Source organism: Acomys minous (assembly GCF_964271855.1).
Source record: "Acomys minous genome assembly, chromosome: 14".
NCBI classification, from domain to species: Eukaryota; Metazoa; Chordata; class Mammalia; order Rodentia; family Muridae; genus Acomys; species Acomys minous.
Window position 1 is genome coordinate 3,121,779 of NC_140496.1, and position 12,154 is coordinate 3,133,932.

At 53.6% G+C, this 12,154-nt stretch overlaps 1 protein-coding gene across 3 annotated transcripts in view; it reads left to right on the forward strand.

The window, feature by feature from the left end:
- Positions 1-1,650: 1,650 nt before the first annotated feature.
- The window catches only part of SIPA1L2 (signal induced proliferation associated 1 like 2), a 144,795-nt gene continuing 134,291 nt past the window's right edge, over positions 1,651-12,154 (forward strand). For all 3 annotated transcript variants that reach the window (XM_084756634.1, XM_084756633.1, XM_084756637.1), the window contains exon 1: positions 1,651-1,818. The gene's annotated coding sequence lies outside the window, so the exon portion shown is untranslated. The remainder of the gene's footprint in view (positions 1,819-12,154) is intronic.

Genomic DNA, 12,154 nt, shown 5'->3' on the forward strand with positions numbered 1-12,154 from the left:
TTTCCTTAGACACCCCTGAGCGCAGAAGAATTCCCGGGGGCGACGGGCCTTTGCAGGGAAGGGGGACTTGGGGGGAAGTGAACAGGAGGTGATGGACTTAGGACAGCTCACACTAGCTTGAGCGTTTGCAGTCATGTGTAGTCTCCACATGCGTGCAATGCCCAGAGAGGCCAGAAGAGGGCGTCTGATCCTGTGCACCTGGAGTTACAGATGTTGTGCGCTGCAGCTGGAAGCTGGGTCCTGAAGCCAGGTCCTTTAGCAAGGGCTCTTAACCCGCTGAGGAATCTTGCCCACACTGGCTTTTCCACAAGCTCAACGGAATACTTCATGGTTGGTGTCTTCCTCGGGAACGTCAACAATCTCCTCCATACCTTTGCTAGAAGAGGAGTTTTATGTTTCCTTGTGTAAGACACCCTGAGCCATGCACTGCCCTCCTCACTGCTGCTGTATCCCCCAATCTGTGTCCTGGGTTTAATCTGTGCATCCCCCAAAAGCAACAGAGCAGGGACTGGTCCCACGGCCGCTCAGGAAGAACAGCAGAATAGGTCTTTAATCAGGCTCCATGTTTGTTGAATGCATACACAACCTTGCAAAGCTAAGTATGGGGCGACCGTCTGGACAGGACCTCAAGACTCGGGAACTCCTGAGCGCCATGTCATAAACAGGTCGCTGGCATGTTTTGCCCTGCGTATTACACCTGTATTATAAAACGGTATATAAAGGATTGGACAATGTGTGCGGAAAGAAATACACCGAGGGTGGGGACCCACGCTGTTTAAACTTTACCAGGGTGTGTGCGCGTAGTAGGAAGCACCGCGCCAGGGAAGCGGAGATAACATTATTACATTATCTCTCCCAGGGAGGAGTTCAAAGTCCCAAACAAACCGGATCGAGACTCTGGGGCGGCTGGGTGAAGCCGGCTCGGGAAAGCTATCCTACCGCCCGCTCGTGCCGTATTTAAGCCTCCTCGCGCCGGGTGCACGTCAGAATAGGGCTCATCCCAGGTCTCCCGCAGCCGGCCGCAGGTGAGGCTCCCTGGGGTATAGACAAGGCCGGAACACCGAGTGTAGGCGTTTCCGGCCGGCAGGCGAGGGCCCGCTGGAGCATCACACCCGGCATCGGTTCCCCGGCCCGCGCGCAGACGGCAGCTTGGACTTGTGCGTCCAGTGCGTCCCCGGGGCTTCACCGGGCCGTTGGCGACTCTCAGGGGGGCCCGGGCACGGTGCGAGCATGTGGGGCTGAAGTCCACACCGGGCGATCACGGGTCGCTCCGAGGGCGCCCCGGCTCGCGAGCACTCCGAAGCCGGTCGCCTGTCCCCGCAGGCCCAGGCCTCGCGCTCGCCGCGGCCCGGAGAACCCATCAACCGGCTCCCCGAGGACGCTCGCGCGCGCCCGACGGGCGGTAAGGGGCGCGTCCGGCCGGGGAGGCGCGCCGATGGGCGTGGGCGGAGCTCCAGGGGCGGGGCCTGTCCGGTTGGCCAATGGGCGTGGGCGGAGCTCTGAGGGCGGGGACTGTCCGGGCACCGGCCAATAAGAGAGGGGCGGAGCGCTCGGGGTGGGGCCTGTCGGGGCACCGGCCAATAGGCGTGGGCAGAGCGCGTGGGGGCGGTGCCGGGGCGGGCGGGCGGCGGCGGGAGCCGGCTGCAGACGGAGCCGGGCGGCCGAGGACGCAGCGCGGCTCCTGGCGACGGCTCGAGCCGCGGGCGCAGCGGCCGCGCGGGATGCGCGCCCATGGGTAGCGCGGGACGGCGGCGGGCGGCGAGGCCCCGGCTTGTGCGCGCCGGCCCCGGCGGGGACGCAGAGGACCGCCGCTCCGAGGTGCGTGCCGGGGGGTGCGGGGTGCGTCCGCTGGGCGCGGGGACCGGACCTGGCGGGCTGCGCCCAACTTGCGGGCCGCTCCCCCGGGGCTCCCGCTCCTTTGTACGCGCGGGCTCGCGTCTCCGCGGGTGAGGACCGCGGTCCGGGAGCGACCCGGCAGCGCCGGCGCGTTCATTTCAGCCTGCTCGCAGATCCCAGAGAATCAATTTCGGCTCTCCTCCCCGAGAGCCGGGGACAACTTGGCGTCACCCCTCCGGGCGACGTTTGTCGTCATTAACCGGCTTCGGCTACGTTAATTCGGCCCTGGCCGACGCCAGCACGGGTGGACGGGTAGCAAGTGCGCCCTCAAGAATTGGGGCTCCTCTGGCGATACCTGATTTTGGCCAAAACAGGTCTTAGGCGCTTTGGATTCTGCTTAGACTTGACTTGGTGTGGACAAGGATGGCTTTAAGAGAGAAGAATAAAGGCGGAGAGAAACTAGGCAAAATGAATCAAAGCCCCCCCCCAAACCAAGTCATCCACAGAAAACGGGGCATCTTGGTTATTTTCATTGGTTTTCCCAGTAACTTCAAAATAGTCCCAGAAATGTTTCTTTTGTCTGCGGTTTCACTTCTAAACTTTAACACTAGATGGCTTTCTTATGACAGACATTTAGTCCACTGCCCGCTCGAGTTTCCTGCGTCTGCAGTCTAGGCTGAGATTTATTTATTTATTTAACGTCTTAGAAATTGGGATGAAAGGAAGAAAGTATCCCGAACTGCTGCTTTGTTTGAAATACAGTTACAATCCCTCCCCTTCCCCCGTCAGGCTTAAAACGGTTATTTTTGCAAATACGGGAAAATAGGCTTTGCTCTCTACCACCCAAAGGTGAATTATGAGCTAGCTGCTTGCTGTGCTCCGCTCTGCGTTGCGTTTTGAGTTATTTGGAGAATGTACAGTTCTTGGGTGGCTTTGGTGATAACGCTTGGTGTAGATTTTTCTACGTGCGCCGTGTACCGGTGGCTGCTGGGTTTTAGTTCGGAGATTTGAGAAACAGGCAGAGATGGCATCTGTCGGGAAAGAGCAGCCTCTCTTCAGTTTGGGCCGCAAGCAGGGCTGTTCATGCCTGAGGGTTGACCAGCAGCAGCATTTGAGGAAGATCTGTAGTCCAGTGCGTCTGCCTGAGTCATACTGAGGACTGTGTCACGGACCTCTGCGTTACCTTCTCTCTGATGACATCTGGTTCTTCTTTTCCCTGCGCGGCTCTTTGATGACTAGTACAGTTGCCTCTGGTTAACTGATCCAGCTGCCACAGCAGACTCTTACATTTGGGTTAAGCACTTTGATGGTGGTGTGGCGGCGGTGGTGGTGGTGGTGGAGGCGGAGGAGGAGGAGGAGGAGGAGGAGGAGGAGGTGGTGGTGGTGGTGATTTGGGAATTAAACCTTGAGTCGGCTAGAAAAGCACTCTGCCTCGTGCTGTTGTTATTTTGGAAGAGCCTCACTAAGCTGCCTCTGCTGACCTCACTAGAGAGCTCAAACCAGCGGCTTTGAACTTGTGGTCCTCCCGCCTCACCCCATCCTTGTTCAGTACTTTTGCTCTACAAGCAACCTGACATGGGGCCCAGTTCTTGCCTCGGTAGGCTTATTAGCTGAGGAAATTGGAATTTGGGTTTATAGTTGTGATTTCTTGCATGCCTTGCTTGGCTTAAAATATGACATGTTAAATTTGTATGTTCTAAATTAGTGTGTATTCGTAAATAGCCAAAGTGGGGGGGGGGGCGACTGGGTAGGTGTCTGTGAAGTGGGGAACACAATGAAACGGGACCGCCTTTCTTTCCTCAGTACCCGTGTGCTACCTATAGGTGGGGTGAGGTGAGCTTGCATAAGAAGCCCTGTAGACAGTTGCTCCAGAGGACGAAGAGAGAGCAACAACGTAGGGTCCAGTCAGGGTGTGGGGTGGAGCTTCCGCTTGGGAGCACCAGCCTGGGAGCTGCACTGGCTGCCTTGAGCATTGATTTTTTTTTTTGAACAGGACTTTGGTGTTGTAAAACATTAGGCTTTCGTCAAAAGCATTTGTTTTTGTGCTCTGTAACTTTTAGCCTCGTAAGTGGGACTGGACTGTCATTTTGGTCACAGCTGCCGAGTATGCATTTGGAAGGTGCCCCCCCCCCACACCCCTCCCCACCACACTGGTGTGATTTTGCAGGGCTTTCTCATACCTGAGTTTAGTCACCCTCCTGTAGCTCGGGGAAGACCAAAGCTGCAGTTGATTAGACACAGGATCTGTTTCTGAAACCGTGACGTTTCAGTACAAATGGCTCAGGCAGCCCTGTGCACAGCTCTCACTGCTGGCCTGGGAGCCGCGCTTTGACTCGCATGGGTCTGCCTCTCAGCCGTGCCCAGCGGCAGTTGTTAAAAGCAGATTTAGGAAGCCTCAGATTGCCTCTCTGAACTCTGATCTCCACATGGTGAGCATTTCAGGTATGTGTCATTACAAAGACACAGTGAATTTGAAGAAAACTTGGAGTGTGCTTGTTAACTTGAACAAAATGTGAAGTCAAGCCTTAAGGAATACAGAAGAGCCGCGTTCTAGATTTTCTTCCTGTGCCTATGTATTTCCTTTTTGGGTGAGAAGGAAGAAGGGTGGGGACCTTGAGGGGGCGCCTCTGTAGTTCGCAGGTGAGTTTGGGTAAAGTATTGCACAGTTCCTTGTGACTCCAAAGCTATAGGTTTCTTTTTTCATTTCTTTCTTTCTCCCCCCCCCCCCGCCCCGCCGTGTCTCTCTCTCTCTCTCTCTCTCTCTCTCTCTCTCTCTCTCTCTCTCTCTCTCGTGTGTGTGTGTGTGTGTGTGTGTGTGTGTGTGTATGCATGCATGTGTAGGTTAGAGGACAGCTTCTACAAGCCCCTTCTCTTCCATCATGTGGGCTTCTGGGATTGGGTTTAGGCTTGACAGCACGTCCTTTACCCACTGAACCATCTTGCCAGCCCCCTTTGTTCCTTTATTGTTTAAATACATGTATTAGCACAATAAAAATGTCTGTCTGGCCAGAATGTTTTATACTTCCCATGATTATAAGTCCTGCTAGATTCTGTGTATTGGAAGTTTGTGTACAGCGAATGCCCTTATATGGCTTTATAGTTCCTAGGTTTACCTTTGAAATCAGTGACTCAGGGATTGCTTTTCTCTGGCAGTTGCATTTGGTTCTGACCCTTTTTAAGGAGAGGTAGCCATGTGGTTGGAATTCAAATGTCTCCCAACTTCAAGGGTAAATTGGTTTGATTGTCTCTGAACCTGAGTTCAGAGTGACCCGCGTGACAAGTGCTCTGAGGGTTCGGCTCACATGCTGCAAGGCTGTTCTTCCTCACAGAGTCCTCTGTACTGTGAGCTGCCCCCGAGACCTGTTTCCTTTGCAGCGTTGTGTACATAACTGAGTAATGGAAGACAGGCTGTGAGCCGACCTCAGTCGTCACATCAGCGTTTCTATACCAGAAAGGACTCTGTTTCTATCCATCTGTAAAACTTAGAAAACAAAACCAAGCCACATGTGGTGGTGTGCTCTGATGATCCCAGCACTGGGGAGCAGAGGCAGGAAGATCAGGAGTTCAGGGCCAGCCTGGGCTACGTGGGACCCTGTCTCACAAAATCAACACAAAAGCAGACTTTAAGGACGTTAGATTTATATGCATTTGACATTGCTACCCTAAGCATATTACATAAATAAGCATAAGTATATTAATTAAACTGTAGCCATCATTAACTGTTATCAGTGCATTTAATCAAGAAATCATAAAGCTGCATGTGACAGCCCTGACCTGTGATCCTAGCACTAGGGAGGCTGAGGCAGGAGGATTGATGCAAGTTTGAGGGCAGCCTGGATTACAGAGTTGGGAGTCGGGATTCTATCTCAAAACAACAAAAGAGTAACACCCAAAAAGATTTGTTTGGGGGCAGGCCCCACATGGCGTGTGAGAGAGCCAGTGAGACAGACAGGAAGCGTGTAGTATGTACCGTCTTCTCATCTGCCCGCCCACCCGCTCCGCTCCCTTCCTCCTAGGACAGTGAGAGTGTCCCTGAGCAGAGAATTTAGAGTGCAGCCGCTTTGCCCAGTGTCCTGGAGCTTAGGATCCTACCCGTGGCTCCTGACCGCACTGAGACCTGAACCTGTGCTCGTAGCGCAACCAGGCATGTCTACTGAGCTGTTTCCCCGCCAAAGGGGCTCTTCCAGGAGTCACCCAGCAGGGCCTGTCATGATGTGGTGAGACACCACTTTTTGATGGTTTTTAATTTTTATTTGCCGTCTTGGGGATTGAACTCTGGTTTTACACATGCCAGACAAGTGTTCTACCACAGTCACACACCTGCCCTTCTTTTTATGTTTTTATTTTGAGCAGGACTAAGCTGCCCAGGCTGACCTTAAACTCATTGAGTAGCCCAGGCTGGTCTTGAGCTAACTTGGGCTCCTTCAGCCTCAGCTTTCTGAGTAGCTGGGAAGACAGAACTGCACCACCAGGCCTGACACCAGGAAGTTCCCTGAGCTATAGAATAGCCTTATGCTGCCTGTTAGTCATAATTTTACCCTTTCTGGGGCCTTCAAAACACACGCTCTAGAGCAGGGGTTCCCAACCTTCCTAACGCTGCGACCCTTTAATACAGTTCCTCACGCTGTGGGGACCCCCCCAGCCATAAATTATCTCGTGGCCACTTCATAACTGTAATTGTGTTACTCTTATGAACCACAGTGTAAATACCTGATATGTGACCCCAAAGGGGTCGTGACCGACAGGTTGAGAACCACCACTCTGGAGAGACGGTTCATCTCTGCAGTAAAGTGGGGTCCAGTAGCAGGCGCCCCTCCTGCCAGAGTTGAGCATGCAGAGCAGGACCAGAGTGCTCTGAGGCCACCTGCCCTGCGTGCCTCAGCTGTGCTCATGGCTGGCCCTGCTGCTGCCCTGTTCTATGACAGGACCAAGAAGTGCTGCCCGGGGCGGGGGTGGGTAAAGGTACTTGTCACCAAGGCTCACTCCTGAGTTTGAACCCCGAGGCCCACACGCTGGAAGGGAAGAACCAGCTGCTGGAAGCTGTTCTCTGACCTTCGCACATGCAGCGTAGCATGCACACCTCCCCTCCACTAAATCAACACGCTGGGGAAAGACGCGCCACCTGCAGCTTAGATTGCCCTCTGTACACCTCTCTGCGCCACTGGTGGCGTGGGGAAGTTGCCTGGGCACCCAGTGTGTGATCCTTAGTTAGCCATGGGGCTCCCTTCTGGGGGGTCTGAGCTAGTACAGGTGGGGGTGCCTCATCTTCTTTTTTTATAACTGGCTGAGTGTCTCCCCCCTTCCCACAGGTTATTGTGAAAGATGACGCCTAACTTGCTTTGCGGGTTCTGCTGCCTGAATTATTTTAAGTCAGAAGTGAGTCTGTGCTTTACTGTGCCCCTTGTCAGACCTGCTTTGCATGCAGTTGGTGATGAGGAAATGTATGCTTAGTGACTAACTGGCTCTGACCTGTTAAGGGGCCCTGTGGAGTCCTTAGAGAGGGAAACCGGAAGAGTACTGGGTGCCATGCCTGTTCTCAGGTGTGTGAGCTCCCGTTGCTCTCAGACAGCGAGGGCTGCACATCTCAGTCACATCTGTTGTTGCTGTGACCAGAGCCGCTTGAGGAAAGGATTCACAGGTACAGTCAGTCCATCACGGTGGGAAGGCGGAGCAGGTGCGTGAGGCTGCCAGGTAGCACGTCGCATCTGTAGCCAAGAGGGAAGAGATGAGCCCACTGCCTCCTGTTTGTGCATCGTGGTGCCCGGCCATGGATGGTGCTCCCCATCTCGGGTGAGTCTCAAGACCCACTTGAGTTAACACAAAGCTAGACACCGCAGACATGGTCGGAGGCTGGTCTCTTGGGTGACAAGAGTCTAGATCCCACTAACAGTATCAACCATTACTGCTCACATCTTGTCCTTGTGACTGTTACCCTTCAGCCTTAGGGGCACCTTGAACTTGTCTACATGCCTTGCACTTTGCACTTTGCACATTTGCCACCTCCTCTGAGGAATGTCCAGCGTAGGTGAGTTAGTGAGTTTTCCATGGCCACAGCCACGTACCTGTCTGTGGTTTCAGGGTATCAGCTGTCATGTCAGGAAAGCCAGTCAACTCTCAGCAGTCAGCAGCTTTGACTTCACACTTCCTGCTCAGTGTAGGGCACATGTGCACACCGTCACAGCCACTACCCCTGAGTCAAAAGGCCAGAGCAGAGAACCAGTGTCTGAAATGGTTACTGTGGAACACGGGTGCGTGAACTTTATGCACGTGGGCTCGTGGGCATGTAAAACATTACACACACCCAGTGATCTGTGGTTCAGGTCTCTACAGACATCCGAGAGGGGCGGAGGGCCTGGAGCCCACGTTGTCAGCACCATGCCTGCTTCTCTGTGCTCTGGGGCGTGTTTTAAGTTTTATTCCCGAGGAACCGTGGCGTTCATGCAGTTCTGGAGTAGCTCTGGCCGCGTTCCTCTTGCAATGTCTAATAATGGATTTTAGGAATTACGGTTCTGGTCATTCATTCGGGGGAAATGCTACTGTTTCCAATGTTCAACGCCTCAGTCTGGTGAACAGTGGCTGTTTTGTATAAGGGTGCAGTCATTTCCACTGCTAGGTCAACTCTCTGAGTGTCCATGTGTGTGCATACACATGCATGTGCACATGTGTCTGTGTGCATACGCGCTGCCGGGCGTAGTGGGTCACACCTTTAATCTCAGTACCAAGTGGGGCAGAGGCTGGTGGATCTCTATGAGTTCAAGGCCAGCCTAGTGTTCATGGCAAGTTTCAGGCCAGCCAAGGCTATAGAGTGAGACCGTGTAAAAAACTAACATATACACAGTTATGTGGACTGTGTCTTTTTTTTTTTTTTTCGAGACAGGGTTTCTCTGTGTAGCCTTGGCCATCCTGGACTCACTTTGTAGACCAGGCTGGCCTCGAACTCACAGCGATCCGCCTGCCTCTGCCTCCCGAGTGCTGGGATTAAAGGCGTGCGCCACCACACCCGGCCTTGTGGACTGTGTCTTATGTCTACATATGTGCACATGTGCTTTACCATGCCTGAGCATCATAAAATATAAGCAAAAGTGTGAGTTTTAAGGAAGATGTTCTGAAAGTGGTTAGAAGTAGAAGTATTTTCCCTTATACCCCAGCTCGCCATCCTTCCCCATGGAGCGCTCTGCTGTGTGAAGGCAGGTTTCCAGGGCCCATGCTAACCCGATCTTCATGGACTCTGTGTCTTTGTATGTATTGTCTTTCTGGGGGCCTTTCTCCTGGGTCCCCAGAACTACTTGTGTGTGCCTTGGTTGGGGATGAGGACAGGGGTGCTGGCCTCCTTGGGGTGTATCTGGTTTAGCTTGGTTACAGAGACAGCCTCATACCATTGTACCACCTTCTGCATAGACCTGGGGGAGGTGGCTATGACATGTCACCTGCCTGTGCAGACGTATGGACAGTCAGAAGCACATTAGGAGTGCAGTGGCACACGCCGTCCCCAGTCACAGATGCCCTCTTGTTAAGGTTCAAATGTGAAATGTCCCTGGTCCACCCATGTTTCAACACTTGGTCCCCAGATGCTAGTGTTGTTTTAAGCACCTTTAGGAGGTGGGGCCTGGCTGGGCGAAGTGGGCTCCTGGGCCTGACCTGATGGTCTGTAACGATGGTAGTAATAAGATGCTCCAATCCACTTGAGTCCACCGTCCCACAGTACCCAAACTCAAAATGCACCCCAGAGCACAGTGAAGGCAGGCATTGTGTGACAGCATGGGCACCAGCCCTCCTGCACCTCTCGGAAGTCTCTGGAGACCTGAACAACAGATCACAGGGTGTGTGTAATGTTTTACATGCCCACAGCCCTCATTTTCTATGGGAGCAATTTCAAGTTTTAGCCATTGTACCAACCCGAGCTCTGGCTTCCTGATCCCACAGAGATGTGAGCAAGCTGCTGCATGCTGCCGTGATGGGCAATAGCCCCAAACTGGGAGCCAGAATCAGCCTGTCCTCACCTGTGTTGCTTCTTATCAGGTATTTCCTGGGGTGACAAGTACAGGAAGCAGCTCGCCAGCCCTCAGCCTGCAGGAGGGCTGTGAATGCAGAGGGCCGGCTAACTCTCTGCTCCCTCACCGCCTTCTTGGCAGCCCACATCTCTGGCGCACCTCTCCCGCTGCGCTGCTGCGCATTATTTTTTGTGCCTTTGCTTCTTGTATCTCCTCCCTAGAGCATCTTTAATCCTGTGGGCAGGGACACCCCGCTGTGTTCCTGTGCTTTAAAAGTTTTTGCCACAACAGTGGCTCCTGGCCATAAGGGTTAAGTGATTGCAGTTGTGGCTTTGGGCGTGAAAGAACTCTGTGTCTTGATTTTTGTTGAAAGAAGTTGTAGATTCCACAGTGACTCATCCTAAGCGGCCTTTCGCACTTCGTCCTGCATCTTTCCCAGGTTTACAGGAAGTGGCTGCCACTGAGCTCTGGAGATGTTGCTGCAGGAGGCGGGAGTTCCTATGGAGAGCCTGGCAGGGTGCCATAGGTCCAGGGAGACTGCCCACAGTACTGAGGTTTGGGGGAGACAGCACACTTGCCACCAACTGCCCATGAGCTGGTGGGCTGCCTTTCCCGGTGTCAGGTTGGTCCCCGCAGGGTGGGCCCAGCGCTGTTGGAGGCTGAGGAGGAGGCTGAGTTCCTTTGGAGGCCTTGGCTTGGGCTGCTTGCTGCAGATTACTGGAGCGAAATGGATTCTCAGTTGCTACACTCTGTTGTCCTCTCCCTCTCAATCCTTAAAATCCCTACTAGAAATAGGGATGTTTGACAATTTGGTCTGCAGATTATAGGCCGTGCAACCTTGCTCATGCGTTTTTAATTCAAGACTAGCAAAGTCCACAGGAATGTTATTAATGTTAGTAATGACAGTGTTTACTTTTTATTTGAGACAGGTCTCATGTAGCCCAGGTTGATTTTGAACTCATTCTGCAGCCTTCAGCTTACAGGTACAGAGCTAGTGCTGGGCACGGAGCCGCCCCCTCCGCCTCCCCCGGCCTTGTCCCCACAGTTAGAGCCCTCCCTAGCAGGCGCCTTACCCTTCACTCCTGCGGAGCAGCGGTTGCTGTTTTGTGTGGATTCTGATCATCATGGTCAAGCCATGCTGTGAGCAGAGCTGGCTGAGGGTCAGCCATCGCTAATGAGTAGGGCCATCGGACTGGTCACCAGATTTTACTTGAGGGCCTTGCTAAGGCTTCTCTAGGAATCAGGGTCTGTTTTCTATCTTGGGTGTTCTGATGGGTAGGAGTGAAGGAGACTGCTGAGCTTGACGTATAAAGAGTGGAGAGCTGAGAGAGAGCCAAGGCAGGTCTCAGGCAGTTGTGTGTGAACTTTTCCTTCCTCACCCCTGCCTTATGTAGGAGCTTTAAAAAATGTGTGTGTGTGTGTGTGTGTGTGTGTGTGTGCGCGCGCGCGTGCGTGTGCATCTGTGTGTGCATGTGCATCTGTGCTTGCATGTGTGTGCACATGCCTTTGGCAGCCAGAGGACACCCTCCAGAGGTGGTCCTCAGCTTCCATCATCATTTGTTCTTTTGGGGACAGGGTCTCTCATTGCTTTGGGACTTGCTGATTCAGATAGGCTGGCTGTCCTGATCCCCCAGGGACTCCCTTGTTGCCACATCCCCACTCTGGAATCACAAGCCTCCACCACCCTGAAAGCTTATTTTATGTGTGTTCTGGGAGGCGGGGTGTCGAACTCAGGTCACCATGCTTGCTTGGCCAAGCTCCTTATCAACTCCAGCATGGGGGCTTGGTGAGGCCAATGCCATCTGTTTCTTGTCACAGACACAGTGTTTCAATGAGAAGTGTGTTTTTCCTAAGTCTTAGAGGTTTTTAATATTTCAAACCTGGGTCTGGCTGTGGTATTCTGTCATGCCCAGAGCACCGTAGCTGCCCTGGACATAGGTGGTTCTAGGAAGAGGGATGAATTGAAGGGGAGGAAGGAAGGAGGGAGGGGAAGGAGAGGTGGAGGCAGTTAGCTCACGGTCCTAGAGAGTGGGTTGCTGAAGTGGAAGGAGGGATGAGCTGAGCTGGGAAGCCTGTGAGCTGGGATGTCTGTGAGCTGGGATGTCTGTGAGCTGGGATGCCTGTGAGCTGGGATGCCTGTGAGCTGGGATGCCTGTGAGCTGGGATGCCTGTGTGCTGGGATGTCTGTGAGCTGGGATGCCTGTGTGCTGGGATGCCTGTGAGCTGGGATGCCTGTGAGCTGGGATGCCTGTGAGCTGGGATGTCTGTGTGCTGGGATGTCTGTGAGCTGGGATGTCTGTGTGCTGGGATGTCTGTGAGCTGGGATG